Source organism: Marmota flaviventris, chromosome 3 (genome assembly GCF_047511675.1).
Source record: "Marmota flaviventris isolate mMarFla1 chromosome 3, mMarFla1.hap1, whole genome shotgun sequence".
NCBI lineage: Eukaryota > Metazoa > Chordata > Mammalia > Rodentia > Sciuridae > Marmota > Marmota flaviventris.
Genome location: NC_092500.1, coordinates 16,290,872 through 16,316,653, shown reverse-complemented (window position 1 = coordinate 16,316,653; position 25,782 = coordinate 16,290,872). Strand labels below are relative to the sequence as shown.

At 43.8% G+C, this 25,782-nt stretch overlaps 1 long non-coding RNA gene across 1 annotated transcript in view; it reads left to right on the top strand.

The window, feature by feature from the left end:
* The first annotated feature begins 3,571 nt into the window (after positions 1-3,571).
* Positions 3,572-25,782, top strand: part of LOC139704984 (uncharacterized) — a 35,443-nt gene continuing 13,232 nt past the window's right edge. The window contains exons 1-2 of the long non-coding RNA XR_011706912.1: positions 3,572-3,654; positions 11,914-12,004. This is a non-coding gene — a long non-coding RNA (uncharacterized lncRNA). The remainder of the gene's footprint in view (positions 3,655-11,913; positions 12,005-25,782) is intronic.

Sequence of the window (25,782 nt, the reverse complement as noted above, 5' to 3'; positions counted from 1 at the left end):
TGAATCATGGAGAATTTACTGACTTAGGTATGATCCTGAGATGTGGTATTTAATATTCTGGCAAGGAGAATTGAAAATGGTGCAGACATGCTGGTCAGAGAGCTCTTAGAGGCATGGAAAATGCAATGACTTGAGCTGAGTAAAGTTAAAATACAAGGATTGACAAGACAGGTCGGGGAGGAAGGGTTTAACGGGCTCACAGAATTGGATACAAGGTACTGGGCATACTCCTGATTAAAGAATGCCCTACATGATTGTGTTCCACAGGGAGGTCTAGAGAATACAGCACCTATCAAGGTCATGGAATATGCTAGTAGGAGAGGCGTCAACATCATTAGAATGTTCAATGCTGGCTGTCCTCAGTCGGTCAGGGTTGATAACAGAACTGGCTCTTTGATGGCAGTAAGAGGGTCCTAAACTGCAGAGGTTAGGTGTCAGTGCCTAACTACATGAAGTCAGGGGGTATCAACTATCATGAGTGGAAACACAGAAGTGGTATTCATGGGTGACTGATCCATAGAGAATTATGGAGATATTAAGTATAACATAGTGCACAATGGATGGGCAGTTGGCATGATATTCCTCAGTGTCGAACAGCAGAAGAATCAAGATGGATGAACAGAAAAAGCCAAAGGCAGTTGTACTTTGATCTTAGAAAACAGAAGAAAGTTCAATTTTCAGAACCAACACAACCCAGTTTTCAAATATAGAGCCCATTAACCAAAAAAGTGATCAGATACTCAAGAGGATGACCAAGTATATCTTTTTTTTTTTTTTTTTTTGGTACCAGGGATTAAACCCAGCGGTGCCTTTTTTTTTTATCTTTTTTATTCTGAGACAAAGTCTTGCTAAATTGCATAAGGCCTCACTAAGTTGCTGAGGTTGGCTTTGAACTCACAATACTCCTGCCTCAGCCTCTGGATTATGGGCGTGTGTTACTGTGCTCCGCTGATTTATCTTCAAGTGAAACGATTCCTCAGTCCTTCTCTGGGGCAGTTGTGACCATTTACTTGTTATATCAGTTTCCTAGGGCTTCTGGAACAAAGTCCCACAAACTGGGTGGCTTAAAACAACAGAAATGTATTCTTTCACAATTCCAGAGGCTAGAACCCCAAAATCAAGTTGTGAAGTTTCTGTTGTCATATCCTCAAGCTCAGAGATTATTTTATCAACTCTTTGTAGTCTACTAATAAGCCTACCAAGCTGGACATGGTGGTGCATTCCTAGAATCCCCACAGCTGAGAGACTAAGGCAGAAGGATCACCGAGTTCAAAGCCAGCCTCAGCAACTTAGCAAGGCCCTAAATAACGCAGTGAGACCCCACTCTAAAGAAAATACAAAAAAGGGCTGAGGATTTGGCTCAGTCATTAAGTGTCCCTAGATTCACTCCTCAATACCAAATAAATAAATAAATAAGCCTACCAAAAACATTCTTCATTTCTCTTAATTATATATAGTCAGAATCATACAGTCCATAGTCTGTAGGATTTCTTTTCTATTCTTTTTTACATCTCTCTTGATTATATTTTCTTCTGTTCTTGCATAATACCATTTTTTCATCAAAATCCTTAGCATATTATCATAGCTTGTTTGTTTTTAGAATCCTGGCCTTAATAATTCTAACATTTGCTGTCATACCTGACTCTGGTTCTGATACTTGTTCAGTCTTTTCAAACTGTTTTGTCTTTTAGTATGCCTTGTAATTTCTTGTTGAAAAGCAGACTTGACGTATGGGGTGAAGGAACTGCTCAGCAGACCTTTCTAATACAGTGGTAAGGTGAGGGAGGGGGTGTTCTGTAGTGCTATGGTTAGGTCTCACTCTCTCAGTGACTCTGTGTCCCTGGACTATGAACTTCACATGTGCTTCTTAACACCACCCACACAGGCAGGACAGCAATAGCTGGAGGGGGCTAGAGTTGGGTCTTTCCCTTCCCTCGGGTGGGTTAGGCTGTGATATAATCCTAGCAGGTCAGGCTCTGGTAAAACGGTTCCTCTTGAGGGTCGGCATCATTAAGAGAAACAATCCTCTAGGGTAGTTCTAAATGAGGCTCCCTCACCCCAATACTCATTATGAGGACCTGATAGACTTCCTGGAGGTAAAACTCATAAAGTGGGTGACCCCCCCTCATCCCCCAACATGACTGCATCCCCTTAGAGTTTTTAACTCTTAGACTTGTCTGCACAGAACCTCCAGCAATCCACCAATTACATGCCAGCTTGTTCTATGCTGCTACGGTTTCCTGTTTCCTGTGGAGGTCATGATTCTCTGTATCCACCTGTCTCTATGATTTTTCGGAGTGCTTTGTCCTGTGACCTCATTTCTCCAAAAGATCTAAGAATTGCTGTCTTTTTCAGTTTGTTCAGGTATTTACTTGTTAGGATGGAGCAAGACATTGAAGCTCCCTACATGCTGGACTGGGAACCCAAAGTTTCCCTTGACTTTTAAATTCTACACCACGATGAGTTGTTTCTACTCCCCCAATATTAGCCCCCACTTATCACACTGTGATTCAAGCCTGCGTCCAGGAGGGAAAGAAGGGATGCAATTGGTGAACAGCACTCAGGGCTACCACAGAGGCCAATCTGCACTGTTTTTTGGTCACTGCTAACACAGCAGGTGCTCAGGGCTGTACCTGAATCAGTTACTTAACCTGATGGTCACCATCAGCGCTGAACAAGCACAGCCTTCTATTCTCAGGAAGTGAAGGGCCAGAACATGTTCCCTCCACAGGCAGATCAGGGAAGAGAGAATCCAGAGAGGCCGAGGGGAACATGCCCAGGGTCTTCCCCCAGTCCATTAGGTCTGCCTCTTCTCTTTGGGGAGAAGTGAGCAAGGAGAGGGTGCCTGGTAAGAGCAGGGAGATGATTCTCTTGGGCTGTCTTTCAAAATGGCTTCTTGAAACTGTTAGAGAAATTGTGTTGCAGAGAGCCACTGAATTAAGGCATCACTGCAATGTACCATCTAGAAAGTGGCCGGTCCCACTCCAGGGTTTCCCATCACTCAGAAAACTGTTTCTGGGCAAAACTCATTGAGCATGATAATTCTCACAGAAATAACCTTCCAACAGCACATTCTGATACCTGAAGGAGAAGATCATGACTAGAAGGAGTTGTTTTGGGGAGTCTGCATGAAGGGCAGGGAATGAACGTAACATGAGCACCTTCTGCATATCAGAGGCTATAAATGGTATTTTCACACAATAATATAACGATATTTTATAGCATTATTTTATTAGTTCTAGTCTATTTTTTAATCATGAAAACATCCCTAAGGGCTGGGTAAGACACTGAAGCACCTTTTCGTTAAAACTGTGGACTCTGGGCTAGGTTGCTTGGGTTATAATCCTGCCCTTCTCCTTTGTATGTGACCTCAGTAAAATTGCAGAATTACTTACAATGCAATCATGTGGTACCATGTCTATAACTGTAAAATGAAGTTAGTAGGAGTGTCCTCTTCTTTCTGGGATAAAGGTAAGGAGTAGGTGGCCAACTGAAAGTTGGTGTGGGCCGGCTTTATTATCCTCACCAGATTGAAGACTGCTCTAGGGTCACACAGCTGGGGACCGTCCAACTTGAGGCAAAGGGTAAGTCTTGAAGGAAAAATTTGATTTGGATGAGCAGAAGCAAGGCAGGAACTCCAAACAGCCAGATACGGTAAGATGGTAGAGAATGGCCCACGGGGAGGTTGAAAGTATGAGTGCAGTGTGGTGATGGGTGACCTTCTCCAAATAAATGTTTTCCCCTGAAGGCAACCCTGAAGCTTGCTCCTCACTGATAATCCTACAGGATGTGATTTCTAGGGGAGATAAAGGAGGCGAGGAGCACCCTCCCCCAAGCAGACATGTTGAGTCACAGCCTATTTTGGTTAAGGTTAGAAGTCTAACCTGGTGAAATTCCAAGGCTAGTTGATGGGAAAAAAATTCTTTTTTGCTTTCCTTTAAGACCTAATGTGTTTGTGTGTGTGTGTGTGTGTGTGTGTGTGTATACAGAGTTTTCCCGATGGGAAGAGGAAACTAGGTTCCAGTAAAAACAAGTCACTTGAGGAGACACGGAAGGAAGCTGTGTGGGTGTTAGGGGCTACTTGCTCTAGTTCTGGGTGGTTCTTTTAGTCTCTTAAATGTGGCCACGGAATTTAATCAACACCTTGGAACCAAGCTGAGAGGGATCCTGGGTTGGTAGTTCTCTTGTACATGAGGCCCCTGCAGATTTGCTTGTCATGCCACCTGAGAAACGTCAGGCCCTTTTTCATAGCCAGGTTTTACGCCATGTTCCATTTCTTCAAAGTCCTCTGTGGCTGTTGTCTCTAGGGGATCACAGCTACCCCACTGAGTTAGGCAGGACCAGAGTCATTGTCCCTATTTTATAGATGAGAAAGCAGTTTCTTAGAGAATATACAACTGGTAGGGAAGGTGCCAAATCTGTTCCCTGAATGTAGTGAGAGCCCCCTGGAACTGGGAGGGGGGGGGGTGTTTCTGGGTGTGGGGGCCAGTGCAGCCCTAAGGACGGAGACCAGACTGAGAAATTTGACAGCAGAGGCTCATGTTTTATGCACCTTTGAATCCCTGCTGCCTTCTCTGTGCCTGGCTGTCACGGAGGGTATCAGATATTTATTCAAATGGATTAAAGGGAAGTTGGGACTGGCTGAGGGCTGGGGGAGGGCTGAGTCTTAATGGAGGGTGCAGGGGAGTTACTCAGAGTAAGCAGGGCATTCATAAAAGATGGCCTGAGAAATGTGCTTTTACACCGTCCAGTGCAAGAGCGACACAATGTGTTTGCTTTCATTTCTTCCAGTCAGAAAGTGAGGGGTGGGCTGGAGGGAGAACAGATGCCCCTTCTCTGCCTCCATGTTGCCCCAGCACGATCCTAACAACAATCCTTCAAAACCCAGGCCCTCTGTGCCCTTCAAGCACATCCTATTTCTGTTCTCTCCAACCCGAGACTCCAAGTGAGTGCTCCAGGCCCCTGGTCTTCCTCCATAAGAGGAGCTCCCGGGCCTCAGTTTAGAAGAGACAAATGACTCCCCATTTCTTCCTTACATGATGGTAGGAAGGCGAGAGGGATTGGGACTGTGGTATCCCTGGACGCCAATCAAGGCTGCCTGGGTCCATCCTGGGCTGTGCAGTATCTCTGGTTTTTGTGTCCTCTGCCATGGTCCCAACTGTACGCCCTGGTGTGGATTCTGAATGAGTCCTATTTGGCTCCTTGAGGAACAGGCAGGGAGAGCAGTCTGATCCTGGATACTGAGACAGCCTGAAAGCCTTTTAGATGTGCAATCCCAAGCACCCTCGGACTGAGAAAGAGGGTGCCTAGTTCTTCCCCTCCCCTGGCCTCAGGCAGAACGCTCTCTGCTCTTTGACACTGAAACATGCCAGTTTCTCAGCTGCCTTTGGCCACAGCCAGGCCAAGTCAACAAGTGCAAAAGGCTGACGTGTCTGACTGACCTCTCTTGGTTGTGACTGTTAGCCTGGCTTGGTGACAGCCTGACCTAGCAAGTGTGCCTGTTATGCTGAATAAACCCCAGGGAAGCCACAGGAGTGGTACTAATGCTAAGAGCAGGGGTGAGCTTTAACCAGACAGAGACCAGTGACAGCCTGGTCGCAGCCTTGTTTGTTCCTTTCCCTGAGTCCTCACAGGGTGACTGTGTGAGGCAGGTAGAGCAATTACATTTGAAGATGAGACAACTGAGCCTCAGCTCAGTTTTATAGTTTTCCCAGGGACAAAGTATGTGTCTCAGTCCATGTTGTGCTGCTATAACATAATATCACAGATTGGGTTTTTTAAAAAAATAAACATTTATTTTCTCAGCTCTGGAATCTATGGAGTCCAAGATCAAGGTGCCTGTATCTAATGGGGACCTTTTCTTGCTACGTCCTCACAGGGTAGGAGGTAGAAAAAGTCAAGAAGGGGTGCATGGCAGAAGAGCAGGAGGGAGATGACCCACTCCTGCAAAGCCCCTTTTTACATATTTTATTTTAAATGTTCAAATTTATGGGGTATGATGAGATAATTCGATGCATGCATCATGTGTAAGGACCAAATAGATATTTAAATGTTTAAGGATATTTCCATCCAAACATTTAAATTTTTTTTGTTTAACATGTAATAATTATAACCACTTATGAGGCACAGTGGGACATTTCAATGCATGCATACAATGTGTAATAATCGGAGTGATTAATATTTCCATGTCCTGCTGTTACTATGTGTTTGGATCCTTCAAGCTCCTCTCTTTAAGTGACCCATAAAATAGATGATAGGTTACTGTGAACTCTAGGCCCCCGGCTGGTCTGCACAACACTAGAACTTTCCCTTCTAACTAGGTTTGGAGTCCATTAATCAACTTGTGGGATGGGGACTTCAGGATCTTTAAGGCCACAGCAATATGCGATGGCAAGTCCATGACAGAACTTGAACTTGAACACCGGCCTTTTGACCTTCAAGTCTAGCCTCATCACCACCATGTCACATGGCTACCCTCAGATGCTGGGGCAACTTCATTTGTACAGGTGAATATTTCATGGTAGCCTTTGCTGATGTGTCCTCCCCCTTGATAAAGCTCAGTGGGGCAGGTTGTAGGACCCATGCGTACTCTTCTGTCACCCCTGCTCTTCTTTGGGGACCTCTGACACCCCTCCTGCTCTCACCCTACACTGTGGCTGCTTCTGTTCCGCTCTCACTGACTCTCTTGTTCTTCAAACACATCAAGCCTGCTCCTGTCTCAGGGACTAGTGCTTCCTGTGTTCTCATTCTGGAATATTCTTCCCCCCACTGATTGCTGGGTTCATTCCCTGGCTTCACTCAGGTCTGCAAAATGCTGCCGTAGCCGAGAGGCTGTCTGTGTCTAACCAATGTGTATAAAAATCACCTCTCCTTCCCCCTCATATCTCACTGCCCTGGGACTCTGACCCTGTCCCGCTGTCACCCAGCTTGTGTACAGGCTGAAGCTCGGTCAGTGTAGTTCCCTCTGCCTAGTGACATCTATGTTTAGAACAGCACATGGCCCATGATGTACTCAGTAAATCGTTGTTGAATGACTGTGTTGGTGAATGAAATAGTCCAGGCGCCCCACTCCCGATTACAAAGAGCCAATCTCACATTATAACTTAAGGTGAACGTTGACATGTCAAGGTAGAAGCTGATATAATCCAGCTATTAAATACAGTAGCCAAAAATCGCACAATGACTTTAAAAGAAAAACAAGAAAAAATGTTTTTACTACGCTCATGTTCAAATTACGGGATTGCAATCATTGCATGGAAAGCTAAAATTTTGAAATGTGATCCCACTTAGAAAAGGTTATTAGCAGGTATGAATGTGGATATTTAGAACTCCATGTAGAAACTATGTATGCCTTCTCTATGCAGTCTCCCAGCTTTCACGGTAGGAATCAACACCTACCTCTTCAGAAATTCCCGAATACTTTATCTGTACCTTCGTAACAAGCAAGACAACTGTCTCAAAGAGATTCAAATGAGCCATAGATTTGGAGTCTGGCAAACCCAAGTTCAAATCCTTCTTTGACACTGAATAACCAGATGACTGAATGGCCCACAAAACAACTTGACTGTTTCCACATTTGCAAAATGAAGGTGCAATGATATGGTGAGGATTTTATTCATTCAAAAATATTTCTTGAGCCCTTTCTGTATATTTGAGATGCACCCTAGAACAAAGCATACACATACACCTGGATTTACAGAGTTTATATCAAGGGATAATGTGGATGAGAAGGACTTAGATGCCATCAAATGCCAAGTCAACATTAAATATTCTAGTAGGCATTGTTGGTTGGCCTCCTGCCATCCATCTGCCCCAGTTTCTGACTTTTGGAGACTCAATTTCATTTGAGTGTCTGCCTTTTCTGGGAACACTGATCATACCCATAGCTCCAGGGATAAATCTTTACTCTATTGGCCCCAAATCCATTTTGCTAGTGTCTGGTGTGAGTATTAGAGTGTGATCCAGGTCTGGAGAGCTAACTGGGAGAGGGGAGTTGCTGGGGGTTTAGGGGGAAATATATCCTTTCTTCTACAAAGGAGATAACATAAGAGCTCGCCTCATTTTTGCCTCTGGAAAGTGTCATGTCCAGACATTATATCTGGAACTGGCATGGAGGAATAATGTAACTATCTAGATGGAGGAAGAGCCAACACAGAAGATGCAGCATAGAGAAATGGAAGGCATTTGTGTTCCTGACACTGCTGTCACCCACAGAATCACCAGACCCTGGAAAATTCCCCTACTTTGGACCTGCTACTACATTACGGAAACCAGTGTGAATTAGCAACCTCCATTATTTGCATTCAAAGAAACTTCCATTGATGGGAGTTATTACCATACCCTTTGCTTTGTTTATTAGTAAGATCTCAGACATTGGGTCTGTGTCATATTTATGTTGTGTGTGCACTCCTGGTCACACATAGCCCCGGGTTTTATATACAGTGAGCAATGAGTTCATATTTTAATGAGAATGCATCTACAATTACATAGTTATAGCCTTGTATTTATTTGATCTTTTATACTCTTTGCAGGTCTCATGTTCTATAAGAGAATAACAAATGCCAGTTTACTTCCAAATACTGGGATCTGGCAAATTAAAAAATGTTAAAGGATTCCAAATTTTAAAATCCATGGACTTTAAATCCAGATTCTCGGATTCAGTACGGCTGGGGCGGATTAACTTGAAGCAGGGGTTGGTAATATAAATCAACATAAATTTCTTTCAGAAAGGCCTCTGAATGTGTCTGTGGCTGCAGTTCCACTGGGGAAGCCGGGGCAGTCCAAATCCTTATGTCTGCTGAACTGAAGGTGGGGTCCCCCTTGCCCTGTGCTTTTGTTCGGTGAGGTCATGGGAACTGGACGAGGTTTGTCCTGGGTTCTGAACTGGCAGCCTGAGGTCTGGTGATGTAGTGTTGGCATGCACTGGGCCAATTAGTCTGCTTTTACAATGGAGAAACTGAGACAAAAAGTCCAGGAAGACAGCTGGTCTACCACAGGGCACATTGAGGATTCACAGAGAGAATTCTCATGGCTCTCCAGAATGTACCTGCTCACTGCAAAATTGGTCCTTCAAATTCATTCTGTTTAAAGTTCAACACCTTGGGTCTGTCAGATTCCACTCCTCTTCCATGTTGGGCACTGTGAGGCATATAACCATGAGAAAGATGTAATCCATTCTTAAGGGAATAATTACGTAGGAGGAGGATATGATGAGGATTTAATTTATTCACACATATGTTCATTCATTTACTCATTTAACCAAGTCCTAGAAACTTGGAATAAAACATTAAACATTGGAGACCGGGCCTCTGCCTTAGTGGAGTTCATGTTGTAACAGAAAAGACATCTAAGTGTTAATTTCCTGATCAATGACCTAATACCATTTATGATATGTCCACAAAGGAAAGCAGTGCAGGGTACCATGGGAGCATTAACAGACCTGATCCAAATGGGGGGGGTATGATTATTTCCACTTTTATAGATGAGAAAACTGAGGCAAGAGAGGAAATAAGTAAATTTCCCAGGTTTACCCACAATGGAGCCTGATGGAGACAGATGGTCTCTCTCTAGAGTTCTTTACCACTCTATTCTGCAGGAGGATATCATGAGTTCCAGGTATGCCATGGAGCAGGTGGCTGGAAGATTTGCCTAGGTCCTAGAGGAGTCGTCTGGGCAGCGCTGTACCAAATGGGACTGAGATCTACATCTACCTGAGGGAAGCATACATGTCTTCCTGAGGAGGATGCCATTTCCCTTAGATCCTGAAGAAATATGGCAGTGGTGGGGTTTCCACATGGCAAGGGTGAAAAGGACAAATCAGCCAGAAACCAAACAGCCCAAAGCCCCCAAGATTGATATATCATAGTTTCTAAATTCCAGAGGAAGTGTTGTGATTGGCCCCAGGTAGGTCATGTGACCACCCCTGAACCAATGAATTGCTAAGCTGTGGGGTCATGTTGCCCCAACATGGTAGTTTAATAGAAACCTGGTAAATAACATGTGGGAAGCAATCTCCCCCCAAAAGAGATATCAGACAGTTTAAAAAACAGGTATCTTCAATAGTCTTCCATACAAGGTATGGAGTAAGTCTTAGTAACTCATTTTATATACGAGAAAATAGTTCTAGAGAGCTCTATGATTTATCCAAGGTCACATGCACAGCTGGTCGTCTGATTTTGAGTGATGCCACGTTACATCTGAAGCTCTGAGAATAACAGGACATCACTGCAAGACTGATTCTGAAACCCTCCCTCCTGCCACAGCCCCCTGTGCCAACACATAAGTGCCACACACAAATGGGTCTCTGTACCTGAAGCAGTACAGGAACCAAACACAGCATCTACACTATTCCAACATGGTAACAGTGTGTCTTCCTGTCCAGTTTCAAATAATGAGAAGGGAACCGAGTTTAAGAAATGGATTCCTAACACTGGCCTAAACACAGGGACAAAACATATATACTATTCCTAGGAAGCCAGGAAATTCTCAGCCCACTGTGACTTCTGGCCAAAAGACTCCTTGTCATTTAGAGAAGGAAGGAACCCAGAGATCATCCAACCCAAAGCTCCCATTATACTGCCTTGGAATTGAGCCTCCTGATGGCAGGTGACCAGTCTAACATCACGTGCCAACATTCAGGAATTCCATTCCCTCTCCTAGCCTCTTTCCCGTGGCCACTGCTCCACAACTCCACCACCTCACTTCCTTCCAGACATCAGCTCCAGCACCTTTCCCTACCTTCAGCTGCGTGTTGATCCATTGCCTCCAAGGTGTGGCTTTGCAAGGTGCATCTGTTCTCTACACCATGCCCACCTTCATCTTTATTTTTTTGAATTTTATTTTGATTTTTTTTCTGTTTTGTTGAACTAATCATAGATCAAGGGATTCTGCTAGTTGACTTCCATTTCTATAGATGCAAAAAAACCCTGGGAGATGAAAGTGCTCAGCTCCCGCTCACCCAGCTGGTATTTACTCGGGCTGGAATTTGAACCCTGTTTACCTGACTCTGTACCCAGCCAATGAAAGAGCCCTTACCCACAACCTCTCCCTGATCAATGACAAGCTAGAAGCACTGATTGGATGGCAGTATATGTATTTCTTGTGTGTCCCTATGTATGAGTAACAAGGTCCTTTAATATGACTGATGTTTTTATTTAGCAAGACTGAAGTGAAAATTCCTACTATTTGATGTTGGCTTCTTCTTTTCTTTTTCCAGGCAAATAGTGTGATTTTAAAAAAATATTCATCTTTGTTGACTCCATTTCTAAAAAATTGATCTCATCTTCAGAACTTCAGGGGAGAGGGAAGGAACTGCTAGCTTCGATTGTCTTAATTTGCAATAAATGCTTAATATCCATATTCCACAAATTCTCCCTTGGGAAAGACAAAATCAGTTTGATCTAGTATCCAAAAGGATCCCAGGCCACATCTCACTGTCTACAGCTTTCTGATGGTGTGTCAGCAATGGCTCTTATTCTGGGTTCATTTAACCTGGCCTGGAACCCGCGAACCTCATCCCCACTCCCAGAATGCTCTTGGATGAGGCCTCATGTCAAATTGCTGCCCATTACCCTGGAACACAAGGACCTTTGCCATTTACTGTGAATTTACAGTCTTTGTCCTCTTTCAAACTCTCAGCATTACTTTCGATGTGCAAAAGCAATTTAAAAATGTACCATATCTAATAGAACACTCGAACATATTCACTACACACATTCTTTTAATTAAAAGAATCCGTATGCTGCCTTTTGCTGACAGTTAACACCAATTCTTTGATGCCATTTTCCATTGTTGATTTATGAGGTGCATACTCAAAACAAATTAGGGAATAAATCATCAATGACATTGATTTGCTTACCAGCTCTCCAATAAATGTGTGTAATTAATTGTGGGCGCGCTACCTGTCTCTGCTAGTGAGAGACCTTCACTCAGCTCCTGGCCTCTGCTCCCTGTTGTGCTGTTGGAGTGCTGTCCTGATGGAGAAGGATGGGCAGCCTAACTGGAGGTGAGTGTGGGTGAGGGCTTAAGCCTGGATACATCTGATACCCCAGGTGGGAGAGGAGGTTTTCACATTCCTCAGGAGACGGGTTGGGGAGCCTGGTGGAGAGGAAGTTTCTACTTGAATGAGGCAGCTCGTGATTTCAGAGTCTGCCTGACTTTCGGGAACACCTCTGGAACTGATTATCTCTGAGCCAGGATGACGGCAGAATTGAGTGGCTTGTGCTTTCATAGTTACGCTGGGAAAGAACCTTGGTCTGCAGGTGCCAGGTGAGAGGAACAGGTGGTCCGTACTCTTGTTGGGGGGGTCAGTCTGCTCTTGAAAGACCAAGTGTCTCCTTTGCTGCAGGAGGGAGGGGGGCTCAGTGGAAGTGTGTATTCCTGAGAGGCAGCAGGGTGGAGGCTGGGTGGAAGCAGCTCTGCCAAGTCCCCGTCTTACTTTTGTGTGACCTTGGCAAGTTATCTAACTTTTCATTCTTTTTTTTTTTTGTATATAAGGGAGGAAATAATAATAGTGGCCACCTCTTCAGGTTGTTCTAAGGATTAAATGAGGTAATTTGTGTGATGCGATTATACTATAGCCTTGGACACAGTTAGCACTATGTGGTCACCGTTATTATTTATTTGGAATCCATGGGTGGGCTTTTGTGTCTGTAAATCTCAAGTTCTGTACAAACTATGTGAGCATACACATTTTTTTTAAAAAATGTTTTCATTAGTGCATTATAGTCATACGTAATAGTGGGCTCCTTTGACATATTCCTAAATGCATATAATATAATTTGCTCCATTTCAATCCCCAATACTTCTGCTTTCCATCTCCTCTTCCTCCCCTAACCTCTTTTCTCTACTCTAATGGTCTTCCTTCTATTTATTTATTGTTTTATTTAAAGGTACATTAGAGTTACACCCACAATTGGAATTCACTGTCATATATCCATACATGCACGTAGCATCATTTGGTCAGGTTTTTCCCTGCAGTGGTCCCTAGTATTCATCAGGGCTTCTCAAAGGTGTCCCAGATGACCTAAGAACTGAAGGCCCTATGCACAAGGTGCTCTCCGGCCTGTTTTGGAAGTACGTCTAACTGGAATCTCCTCCCGATTTTGAATTTGCTGTTTCTTCTGTATGTCACATACTGCCCCAAACTCCTTCCCCTCTTTTTAAGGAGTAAGTAATCATGACATCCAGCAGCTAATATTGGCTAGAACATCTATTATGTGGCAGATCTCAACCTGAGGAATTTACCTTTTTTTTTTTTGAGCTGCAGCATGGCTGTTGTAAAAATTAGATGAGATAATGTGGGTTAAGCAGCTTAAGCTTTATTGGTATATGGGGTATAATCAATACATCTTCCGGGTCTCTCTGCTTTGGCATGAGTTCTTCATTGTTTCTAGCTAAGCCTCAAAAATAAATAAATAAATAAATAAATAAAATAGAATAGGCCTCTTCTGAATCAATCCAGAGAGCTTTATTCAACTATCTATGGCAGGCACTTGTCTAGGTCAAGTGGAAAATAAATGGTGGTAATAACAATATATATGTAGTATTTTGTCAAGCTCTGTCTTGTATACTAGCTCAGGTCACAAGTTACAAGAAACATACTGATCCACTCATTCCTTTATGCAGAACCCTCAATTCAGGCCCTCCTACCTTGCCACACAGTGCTGGGAGCCTGGCCTGTGCCCTCAGGGGATTCTGCTAAGCCAGTACAGCATTGATAGCACTTGTGAGCAGAGGCATTTAATCAGACTGAAGTCTTAGAGACGGTTCCTAGAGGGTATGACGCTGAGTGAGTTGAGTGGGGCAGGATGAGGCACAGCATCTCAGCAGAAGGCCAAGCTTTGCAAGGGCTGGACTTTTCTAGAAGCTAAGATAAATGTAAAGATACCGTTTACAAACAGACTTACTCCCTTGCTTTGCCTTTGAGGCCCAGCAGGGTCTGATCTCTGACCTTCCAAACCATGTGGAAGGTTGCTCCTCCCTTTCTCACCTGGGTACAGCAGCTGGTCCTTTTCTAGTTCTTTGGATGTGTCAAACCTGTCACTGATACGAGGTACTGATACTTCTGGACCCTCTCAAGCATGCTGCCCCAGGTCCTCCCAGTGCCACCTCCTTCTCATACTCTACATTTCAACTCAACAGTCACCTCCTCTGAGAGGACTTCCTAGCCACCCAGTCAGGGTAGCCACCCCAGTAACTCCCTGCGCATGCTCATGGCACTGCTGACTGTGGAAACTTCTAACTTCCATGGCAGTCCTCAGCATTCCAGATTCTGGAGGTTCTTTTAGCCTGACTTCCAGACTAAAGTTTACTATCAGAGCCCTCCAGCAAGGCTCAATGGATAATAAACCTTTGTAGTTTTAAAATGTTAAGTTCTTGGGATTATTTGTTACTGCACCACAACTTAGCACATTCTGACAGACATATTTCTGTATTCTCTAGTATCCCAGGATAGTCAGGCACATAGGTAAGTACTCAGTAATTACATGTGGACCCACTAAATGAGGGAAAGAAGGACTAGAAGATAGGGAAGGGGAAAAGGTCAAGAGTTAGGATGAGACTACTCATGATGGGCCATCTTCTCTAGGATAATGGTTAAAATAAGAATTCTTTCATCTAGAAAAAGAAAGACTCTCCAATGCTTCTAAACATGGAGCAATCATTATGGGCAGACACATTTGGGGTTTGTGATGGGCAGACCTACTCTTTTTAGGTGATCATCAGGTAGAGTTCTACCAACAATATCATCAATCACCCTAGCTGCTTGTGGTCTTCTAAGAAGGGCAGATTGCTCTTGAAGAAGGCCCATTTGCATCTAGATCCTTGATTCAGTACTGCATTCCTAAGTGCTTAGCAAAAAGCATTCTTGCCTGTTAGCCCTGTACCTACCATGTTCAGGTTCTCCTTGGAATGTGGCTCGCAGCCCTGAGCTCACATCTGGTCTTGGAGGCTCTCCGTAGTGATGCACATTGGAGCTCAGCATCCTCCTGGCTGTGTGGCTTCAGAGGATGAAGAATGAGAACTATTAAAAACAGATGCCCTGAGCAACCTTCGGGAGTCCTTTCTATTTCTGATCTCAAAGCCACACCGTGCTGTTTCTCAGCGCTCAGGGAGGCTCTGGCTTGGTGACGTAGCAGCGTGAAGGACAGCTGAATTTCTGGCATTCTTTTGTTCTGAGGAGAATAAACTAGTTTCAGCTAAAATAAGATCCAGATTGCCTGAAAATGTCTTAAGTCTCGGAATTCACCGGTCAAAAGCAACTCGGAGAGTGTTTGAATGAGAACTTTTCCCAAGGATGGCTTTGGTGACGAGGAGTCGCTGCCAGATGCTACATCATTAATGAAATAGCACGAGAAATGGAACCATGTTTTACGGCCGGGTGTGTTAAACTACGGAGAAGGAACTGGAAAAGGCCAAAACCCCAGCTGCATTCAAAGAATGGAAGACAACGTGCCCCAGCTGTTCCATTCCGGGGAGGATAATTCACGGACAGAGCAACAGGCAACACATTTTTGGATCTGACTTGGCAAGAGCTGGACACCACTGTGCTGGGCGAACTCCTCTGGCCACCAAGCACCAGTCCCCACCTTCTCTCCTTGGATGTGTCTGAAGTCAGGTCTTAATTTGGTCCTGGAAGAAGTCATGTGGCACACATGAGAGACTGTTTGTCGACTTGCCCTGGTCCCTTTGGTGGACATTTCTTGTTAGCAATGTCCTTGCAGAGTGACATATAATCTGAGACTATTCCAGGGCAGATGCTGTGGCTCCCGGGTTTGGATTTAAAAGAGAAGAAGGAAGCAAGTGGCCAAGAAGAGCTGGCCCCTGTTAGAGTCCTGTTAGAGCTTCCATCCACGTCTGGGAAAACTCATCTGGTGACATTTGCCTGACCTCCTGGGACACGGAAGAGCCATGGGACTTGCCAGCAAGATGGCTGCCTCCTTCCTTGACTTCCTGCAGCAGCAGTGCCCCTGGCCGCCTTCCAGCTGGGCCTGGATCCTCCGCTATCACGGGCCCCACCCTGCACGTTCCTGTCTGCGTCTGGAGGCCTCTCGGCTTCTGGCAGGTGGCCGACTAGAGCAAGATAGACTTTCTCAGTCCAGCCAGAGCATTGGCTCTGCAGACAAGAGGTTAGAGAGGACTCCAGAAACCTACGCCTAAGAGGTCCCAAGGTCTTCGCGAAGTTCCCAGTGAAAATCATGAGTCAAGACTGATTTTTTTTTTTTCCCTAAAAGAATTCTTCCTTCGGGAATGCTGGCATCTCTATTCCCTTTGAGAAAAATCATGAAAGAATACAAGCAAAGTCCATCCCGTTCTAGTTGTTTGTAGAGTCATTGCCCCTGTTCAATCACTCTGGAGCTACAAAACAGGCATTTTCACACAGTGCCTCCTGCTATATTATTTTAAAGCTGTGCTGAGCACTGAGGATAAAAAGAGTAGGTAAGAACGGTCTTTCAGGCTGGGCGCAGTGGCACACACCTGAAATCCCAGTGGTGTGGGAGGCTGAGGTAAGAGGATCATGAGTTCAAAGCCAGCCTCAGCAAGACCCTAAATACAAGACTCAGTGAGACCCTAAATACAAAATAGGGCTGAGGATGTGGCTCACTGGTTGAGTGCCCCTGAGTTCAATCCTCAGAACCCAAAGAAAAAGGTCCTTCAGAGAACACAGCATCTGAGAAGGGAGAGGGTGGTTAAGTGGATGATCACAGTACGATATGGTGTGTGTCTTGTAGTGGTCTGGGAAGGGACAGAAGGAGGATGTGTCCAATTCTGCTTGATCAGAAAGTGAAAGAGAAAGATGAGCAGGATGGATTCTTAGTTACTGCACGCATGTGAATTTTTTTAAAATTAATTCTTCATTAGTGGGGACAATTACAGTAGGGACAAAAGGTATATAATATTCTTTTAAAGATAAATTTTCATTCCTGAATATTTTTTTCATTTTCAGAAAAGTTGCAAAGATGGTACAAAATGTTCCCATATACCCATCAACCAGCATCCTTTAATAATTTACCCTTCTATGGCACGTTTGTCAAAACTAGGAGACCAATGTTGGTACACTATCACTGACTCAATTCTAGACTCTGTTCCATTCCTCTGGTTTTTCCACTGATGTCCTTTTGCAGTTCACTTTGCAATTAAGTGTGAGCGTCTTAAGTTTTAACTTTCCTCCCATAGAGGAGTGTTATGTCTCCTTGTCTTGGGACTGGGCAGATTTTAGTGACCATTTTGGCTAAAAGAGGACAGTGGAAGTAACGCTATGTGACTTCTTAGTCTAGGCCATCAATGGTGACTTGGCTTCTGCTGTGCTCATTGGACACTTGCCCTTAATGCCTCCTATTTCCATGTGAGCATCCCAGCTAACTTGAGACCGCCATGCTGACAGGAAGCCCAAGCTCACCCACACAGAGACACCGGGTAGAGAGGCCCCGAGACTCCATGAAGAGATGCCACCCTCCCTAACCCTGGGCTGTCCCACTGTCAGACTGAGCTGAGTGAGAGACCCCAAGCCACAGTTGCCCAGCCAAGCCCTTCCTGAATTCCTAACTCAGCCATTGTGAGAGATGATAAAACAACTCCTGTCACTTTGAGCTACAGTGTTTGGGGGAATCTTGTTATTAGAACATGGTGACTCCAGGTGGCTGGTCTTACATGAGACATGAAACCCATTTGTGTGGAACAGCCTCCCAGACATTGTGCCATTTCCTTTCTGGCACATTCCTTGAGCACCTATTATGTGCCAGAACCTATACTATATGCTGGAACAGTAGGTGACTCAGATAGTCTCCAACCTTGAAGTGTTCATAATCAGAAAGAAGAGTTGACCAACAAATGGCACAACATGGTGAGCTTGGTCCAAGTGTCATGGAACTAAGAAAAGGGAAGCATTTCCTAGAGATGCGCTTGGACTTGGCAGGACTTGGAGGATGAACCTGGGTTCTCCAGTGGATAGGGGATGCGGGTGCCTGGTGTGTTTGGGAGACCTGGATGAGCTCTGTGCGGCTGGAAACGCAGGCCCGAGTGTGCGTTTGGACTGGGGTAGGCCAGGCATTGAATAGAAAGTAAAAGTGAAAAGAGGCTGAGGAAGGAGCCAGCAGTCGAGTTTTCCGAGTGCGGTCGGGGTCACAAATGCAAAGTCTTATCGCCTAGCCTCAGTTGGCTTGTCCTTCCAGAAACATCCCAGAGAAGTCGGTGTTTAAATGTCTGTCCCTGAAAAGCGCCTTAGGAATCTGGACTCAAAATATACACCCACTGTATGTAGCCTGACCTGCCGGGAGAATAAACTTTGGAAATGCCCAGGGGTTAGGGCTCAAGAATCGTGAGCAGGTCTGCTGGAGTTCTGGCTGAGGGTTGATGAGACGTCCATTTCCATGGTTCTCCTTCCAGGGAACCAGGTTTCCGCGGGGGGTGGTGGAGGTGGGGTGGTGTGTGGAATGAAAACACGTATCTTCGAAAATAAGCAGAACTTGGGTGAAAGGAAATTGAATGAACTCTGTGAAGGCAACAACTGAGCCCTGGAATGCGAGGAGGGCCTGGACTGTGAACTCCGGGGGTGGGGTGGGGGGGTGGAGAAACCCGCTAGAGAGGAGAGGGCAGGGCAGAGGCTGGGGAGCCCGCCATTTGGGAACTTGGCCTCAGGTGGACTCTTGCCCGGGCCAGGTGATCTCTTCTTTCATTTAACTTAGTTTTGAGTTTGTTCCTGTCCATTGCAAAGAGAGGCAGAACTGTCCAACCCCCCCAGGCTTATAATCAAATCCCTTCCTTATTTGATTCCTTCCAAAATGCTGATACTCGCGGAGATGAAGTGATTTCCCCCACGTCACCCAGCTGGTAAATGGCAGAACCTTCAGCACCAGACACTCTGACTCCAAAGTCACGGTTCTTTCCAGAAACCGAGGGGCAGCTTCATAGCCCCCAGCCCTGTCTCTTTGAAAGCCTGGCTCTTTATTTCCTCATCCCCTGTGCTGGGGAGGGAAGGCTGATGCAAGACAAATGGCCCTGGACTCTCACAGACTGCATGATATCTACATGGAGGTGACAACATCTTGCCCCTCATTTTATTTCTTCAACTCAGAAACATGGAGAGAGGAAATAACTGGCAGGTGCCATTGGAGGCAAAGTAAGGAAGGTGATATTGCAATAATTTTATGCTTCAGGAAGCGGAGGCTTCAAGTTGTTTGGGGGCCAAGTTCTCACAGCTAAGAAGGGACCAACATGGAATTTGAGACAAACTCTCCCTGATTCCAAAATTCTTGATCTCCATTCCTGGAACTTTTGATGCATGATTTAGGGCCAAACAGTGTAATAAGCTAAGACCTGCGTGGTGTCTACTGTGTGCCAGGCACTGTTCTAGTGCTTGGAGTTATTAGCTCATTTAATCAAGAATCCTATGCTTTGCTTGGGAGTTGGCAAATGTAAATGCAAAAGTAATTAAAATGAGCCTTCAAAGCAGGTTAGCTCTTACCCTCTCACTCCTCCCTTAAGTCTCTGGTTCATACCTTTCTGCATCCTGCTTAGCCTTGCTCATCGGGGACAGAAGGCAGGCTGGGGAGTCTGGACCTTCAGATAAAGATCTGTGACTTGCTTTTGTGCCCCCTTCATGATTCGGTGGCTTCTATTCACACCCTCTTCATCTCTTAGGAGTTCCTGGCTAGCGGGCCCTTTCCACTTGGGCCCCATTTCCTTACCTCCCTTCCCACCTCCTCCTGGCCAAGACCCATCTGTCTCTTTGACAGCAGGAGCGCTGCTGCCAAGAGAAATAATCCCCTTGTGTACAGGGTGTTGCCGAAGGGAACAGGGTGGGAAGGGAGAAGGGAAGGGCTTCCTGCCAGCAGCCCGACGGGCAGATCCTGCCCAGAGGAGGCTGAGAGGTCCAGGGACACTGAGAAGTAACAGGGGGAAAAACCAAGGGGCAGAGGGAGATAGAAGGGCAGTCTCCCCACCAGAGAGTCAGGGAGGCAGTGGTGGCTGGGGCAGGGCTACTGTGGAGGGCAGGGCTGCGGAATGCTGGTCACTTCTATTTGCAGAGCCTTTCATTGCTCACCAGGCCGGTGGACCTGCATGGTCATACCAGGGAGGTTTCCCAAGGCTCCCATCTTCCTGAAGAGTAAACAAAGGATCAAATCCCGGAGGTTGGAGCTCAGGGGCACTCACCATGGGCAGGGGAAGGCCCTGTGCTTTTCTCTTGATTCATTAAGACGATCTTCAAAAGCCAGTGTGGGGGACAGGTAGCAGGTAGCAGGCAGCTGCTCCTTTATAGGTGGTGCGTAGTTAGAGGAGAGGTAAATGTTAACACTGGGGATAAGAGTTTAAGTTCTGGCCTAAAATTAAGTATCAGAGCCTAAGTCCAGGCTCTAATATTTAATTTATTAATTAAGTTATTAATTAAATTTAATTTATTCTGAGCCCAGCTCAGCAAGTTACTTGAGGACCTTAGTTCCCTTGTGTGTAAAGTGGAGATAGCAGCACCCACCCCACAGGGCAGCTGGGAAGACTCTGTCGCCATTGTGATTCCTGGAGACTCGGAAGGTGGTGTCCCCTGGGCAGCTTCTCTCGCTCTGACTCTCTTGGCCTCTCTTGCCCTGTGCACTTTCCCATTCAGACCAGAGCCTCCATAAGCAGCTATCACTTAGCAAACAAGGTGACTCATGGACTCCGGAGCACTCCACAGCGGGAGCAGGGCTCCGTGAGGTTTTTATGGCTCTGTGGAATGCTCCTGGGCTGGGGTTCTGGGGTGTATGGAAGATCTCAAGATAAGATCCTTTCCTTTGGGCTGGGCTTGCAGGCCGTTCTCGCGTTCAGATTCTACACAGTCTCCTTTGTCTTCCTGATCTGCTACAACCTTTTCTGTAAAACAGGGAGAATGATTTTTACCCTGCTGGCACGACCGGAGGATCAAATGAAAGGGCCCAAGGCTTTGCCTGGCATAGAGCAAGGGTTCAGTAACTGATCATCATCACCTTTTACCATAAAGGGCTACTTTTTGTTTGCTTGTTTGTTGGTTTTGTTTTCTGGAAGAGGTAACAGTTAATGGAAAAGGTTTCACTGTGTTTTGATAAGAAACATCTTATCCAATGTTATATTTATATCGCTGGTGACAGCCACATAATAGATGCTGAATGACTCAGTGTTTAGTTAAGGAAGGGAGGGGGGTTGATTGATCTGGAGTTAAAACAGTCTCTGCCATAATCATACAATCCCCCATCTATGCTATCTCCACTATGCTTTGCCCACCTTCCCCCAATCCATTTATCCATTCTGTTGGACGCTTGTTTTCTGTGTAAAGAAGTGGTCTCGTTAAATGGTTCCTTTACAGTGAGTCAGTTTAAAATTAAAATGTCACTTAATAACAAATGTACAAATATGGCAACTGAGATTTTCAGAGAAGGGGAGCTTTAAGTCGAGATAGGAAAGTGACCCACGGGTGTGTTTGTCTTCTCCCCACAGCCTTCCGAACCGGTTTTCCCAAAGCTGACTTCTGAAGGGTTTCCATGTAAATGATTCATCGGAGACATCCTTGGTGGGCCCAGTTCCTCCTGGACCTTGCATTCCAGGCAGAAGTGGGAGGGGGAGCAGGAATGATTATGCATGTCTGAGCTTATGTTGCAGAAGTCGAATGGAATTTTGTGCCTTCTTTTTTTTTTTTGTTTTCAACCACGAAACTTTACACTCTCTTTGGCTCCCTGAAACGAAAATGATATTCGATGGTGTAATTCCAAAGCCATCTCTCCCACTTTTCTTTCTTTCTCTAGTTTCGTAATACCACCCTGTTCTCGGGAATCAGTGAACTTCTGGTTCACTGTTTTAGACATCCAGTCTGGACTGGAATCTGGGACCTTTTCATCCTCCTTTACCTGGATTGTCTTCTGATCTGATTCATTCTCATCTCCTGGTTAATTCTTACTTGGCAGGCGTGCGTTACTAGTCCATGGCCCATTTTGTGAACTTACACTGAGTTATGCAGCATCTTCTGTAGGATCTTCTACAGAACCAAAGTGTTTAGTTTTGGTCAAGTACAAATCATGACATTTTCTTTTATGGCCATGCTTCAGGGGTCCTATCTAAGAACTCTTCACCAAGCCCTAAGGCCTGGAGATTTTTCTCCTGTATTTTCTTCCAGAAGTTTTATAGCTTTATGTTTTACATTTAAATGCATGATCTATTTTGAGTTAGTTATTCCATCAGGTGTTAGGCTTAGGGCACACTTCATGTATCTGTCTTTGGATATAGAATTGCTCTAACACCATTTGTTGAAAAAAAAAATTTCTTCCTTTATTGAATTGTAACTGTCCCAAATCAGGTGACTGGATATGCATTTAGGATAGCTATGGTTTTTGGTGGCTTTACCCTTTTAACATTGCATAATGTCCCTGGTAGCTCCCTTTGCTCCAAAGTCTACTTCATCTGACAGTAATATAGCCATTCCTACTTTCTTTTGATTCATGTTTGCATGGTTCCTCTGGTTCCTTCCTTTCACGTTTAAACTGTGCATATCATTATATTTGATAAGAGTTTCTTGTAGACAGTGTTTTTACATTTATTCTGCCAATCCCTGTTTTTCATTTATATAGATTACTTGCACTTAATGTACTATTGACACGTTGATACTTGAAGTCTGCCATTTTATTTTTTTATTTCTCTGTGTTCTTTTTGCTTTCTGTTTCTCTGTTTTCATTTTCCTGCCCTCCTGTAGGTTACTTTACATATTTTATGATGTTTTCCAGTATATACCTTTGTATAGCCCTTTAGTGGGTGCCTTAGGTATAAAGTTATTTGTTCATTTTTAATATAATAGATTTAAATATTTTCTTTACAAACCATATCAAATGCATATGGTTTTTGCTTTAATTGACAAATACAACTTAGAAAACTGAAGGAAAAAAACATGTATTTGCCCATGTGGTTTTCTCTTTCTGTGTTCTTTATTCCTTCTCGATATTCCTAGATTTCCTTTCTGTTTACATAAGTTTCTTTAGCTGTTCTTTTGAATTAGTTCTCCTGGGGACAAGCTCTTAGTTTTTCTCCATTTGAGCATGTCTTGATTCCTGAAGGATATTTTCTCAGCAGGTAGAATTATACGTTGATCATTCTTTCTTTCAGCATTTGGAAAACAATCATGACATTTCTATCTGGCTTTGAAGTATGCTCCACTTGAACTGTTTTCACCTCACAGATAGTGCAATGTTTCTTCCTGTTGCTTTTAAGATTTTTTTTTAAGTCTTCTCCTCCTCTTCTTCCTCTTTTACCTTCTCCTTCTCTTCCCCCTCCTTCTTCTCCTTCTCTTTCTTCTTTGTCACAAGACTCTCATGAGTCTTGTGTAGTTTTTAAAAAATGTTTATCCAATTTAGAGTTTTCTAAGTTTCTTGAATCTTTAGGTTTATTATATCGTATTAAATTATTTTTTCAGGTTTAGAAAATTTCAAGCCATTGATTCTTAAAAATTACTTCAGCCTGATCATCTTTTCCCTCTCTTTCTGGAACTCAGATGACATGGATCTTAGATCTTTTGCTATATTTATACGTATTTCTAGGCCTTGTCAATTTTTCCATTCTTATCCTTCTGTTGTTCAGGTTGGGTAGTTTTTCTCATTATGTTTTCAAGTTCACTGGTTCTTTCCTTTGTTCTTGCCACCCTATTGTTGAACCCATCTGTGGAGATTTTAATTAGGAAGTAATTACGATTATTCATACATAATATGACTGGGTGCCTAGAAAATCCAAAATAATCTACAACTATTAGAATTAATAGTGAATTAGGCAAAATTACAAAACATTATTAAGAGAACTCAAATTAGATCTAAATAGAGAGGGTACTGTGACTTCTCCCCAAATGGAGCTATAGATTCAATGCAATCTTTTTTTTTTTTTTTGGATACCAGGGATTGAACTCAGGGGCACTCAACCACTACAGCACATTCTCCAGCCCTATTTTGTATTTTATTTAGGCACAGGGTCTCACTAAGTTGCTTAGCACCTCATCATTGCGGAGACTGGCTTTGAACTCTCGATCCTCCTGCCTCAGCCTCAGGAGCTGCTGGGATTACAGGTGTGGGCCAGTGCGCCTGCCTTCAATGCAATCTCAATAAAAAGTCTGTAGCTTTTATTAGAACTTTTCAAGTTGCTGTCTAAGTTTTATGCAGAAATGCAAACCCCTCTTTCCAACAATGAAGGCAATCTTGGTCTTCGTCTAATATTGAATATTAAGAGTTATATAAGTGTAATAATTAAAATAGCTTGACATAAGAATATGTGAAAGAACCAATTTAGCAGAAGTCCAGATAGAGACCCACTCAAGTGTTAACACTTGATTTGTGACATAGTAAAGCAGAGCAAAGAAGATGATCTGCTTAACAAAATTTCCTAGTCAAATGTAAAAAAAAATGGAATGACATTGACCCCTGTGTCTGTCTCACACCATATAGAACAGCAACAACTAATCTCAGGTGAACTATGGATCTCATTCTGAGAGTAAAAACAATTAGAGTTTCTAGAAGATGCCATCTTTTGATGATACTGAGACTGACAAAGATTTCTGAAGCAAGATGTAAAGCCACTCAGCATAATGGAATTGGTGGATAGATGTGGGTAGACTATTAAGATTCAGAAGTTATATTCATCAAAGGGCTCTATTCAGGGTGTAGAAATGCAGACCACAGGGTAGGAGATGTTTGAAATACATACAACTAACAAAGGACTCATGTCTAGTGTTACAAATCGATTTTTGAAAAAGATAAACAAACCAAGTAAAAATGGGCAAAAGAATGAAGTGTTATATATCTAAATGAACAATAAGCATGTAACTGAGAAGCTCAAGGCCATTGGGGAAAATCAAAATAAAATTCTAGTCTGATACCATCACAAACTTACTAGAATGACAATTTCAAATGGTGAGGACGTGGAGCCAGGAGGGTTCTCTTATACTGTTGATGGGGATGTTAACTGCTACAATCACTGGTGGACACTGAACAATTATGTGCCCTGTGACCCAGAAACTCCACCCACTTCCAGGTATATTCCCAGATAAATGCTCACATGTGCTTAGCTTATACCTGTGGAAGATGTGATGCGGGTATGAAGTAGATAGCATCGCCAGGGCAGAATTCTACCCAAAATATTTAACCTGTGTCTAGTCAAACTTTTACACCTGATTTCCAGTTTACAGTGAAAGTAGATTAAAGAGAAATCGTGTGCTGTGAGAAAACACTGAGATAAATCCAGAATGTTGGATGTGTACAAAACTCTTCCTAAAGTCACTGTCAAGAAGGAAAATACAGGGGAGCCATAAAAATATAACATTAAATGTAACATGGGAACCAGGACTGGATCTTGGTTGAAGAAAAACAAAAACAAAAATACCAAACCAACCACCTTTAATTAGACAATCTTGTGACAGATGGGAAAACTTGAGTGCTAGATATCAGATGCTATCTGGAAGTTATTATTTTTTATGATGTGAAATTTATAGAGAAACACCTCCTCACAGCTACATGCTGATGTATTTAAGGGTCAAGTGTCATGACGTCGGCACTCATTTTCAAATAGAAAAATATACAAAAATTAAAACACAGGTAGATGTGAATACATTGTGAGAAATAAGTTAAATACAGCAAAATGATAACAGTGTTTAATTTAGCCAGCAGATAGTTGATGTTTATTTTGCCATTTTTCCACTTATTTGTATGTCTAAAATTTTAATAACTAATTACTGGAGTATACCTTACATGGAATTTTGTTCCTAATCTTCCTTAGAAGGTGCTTTACTTTAAGCAAATAGAAACAAGAGTT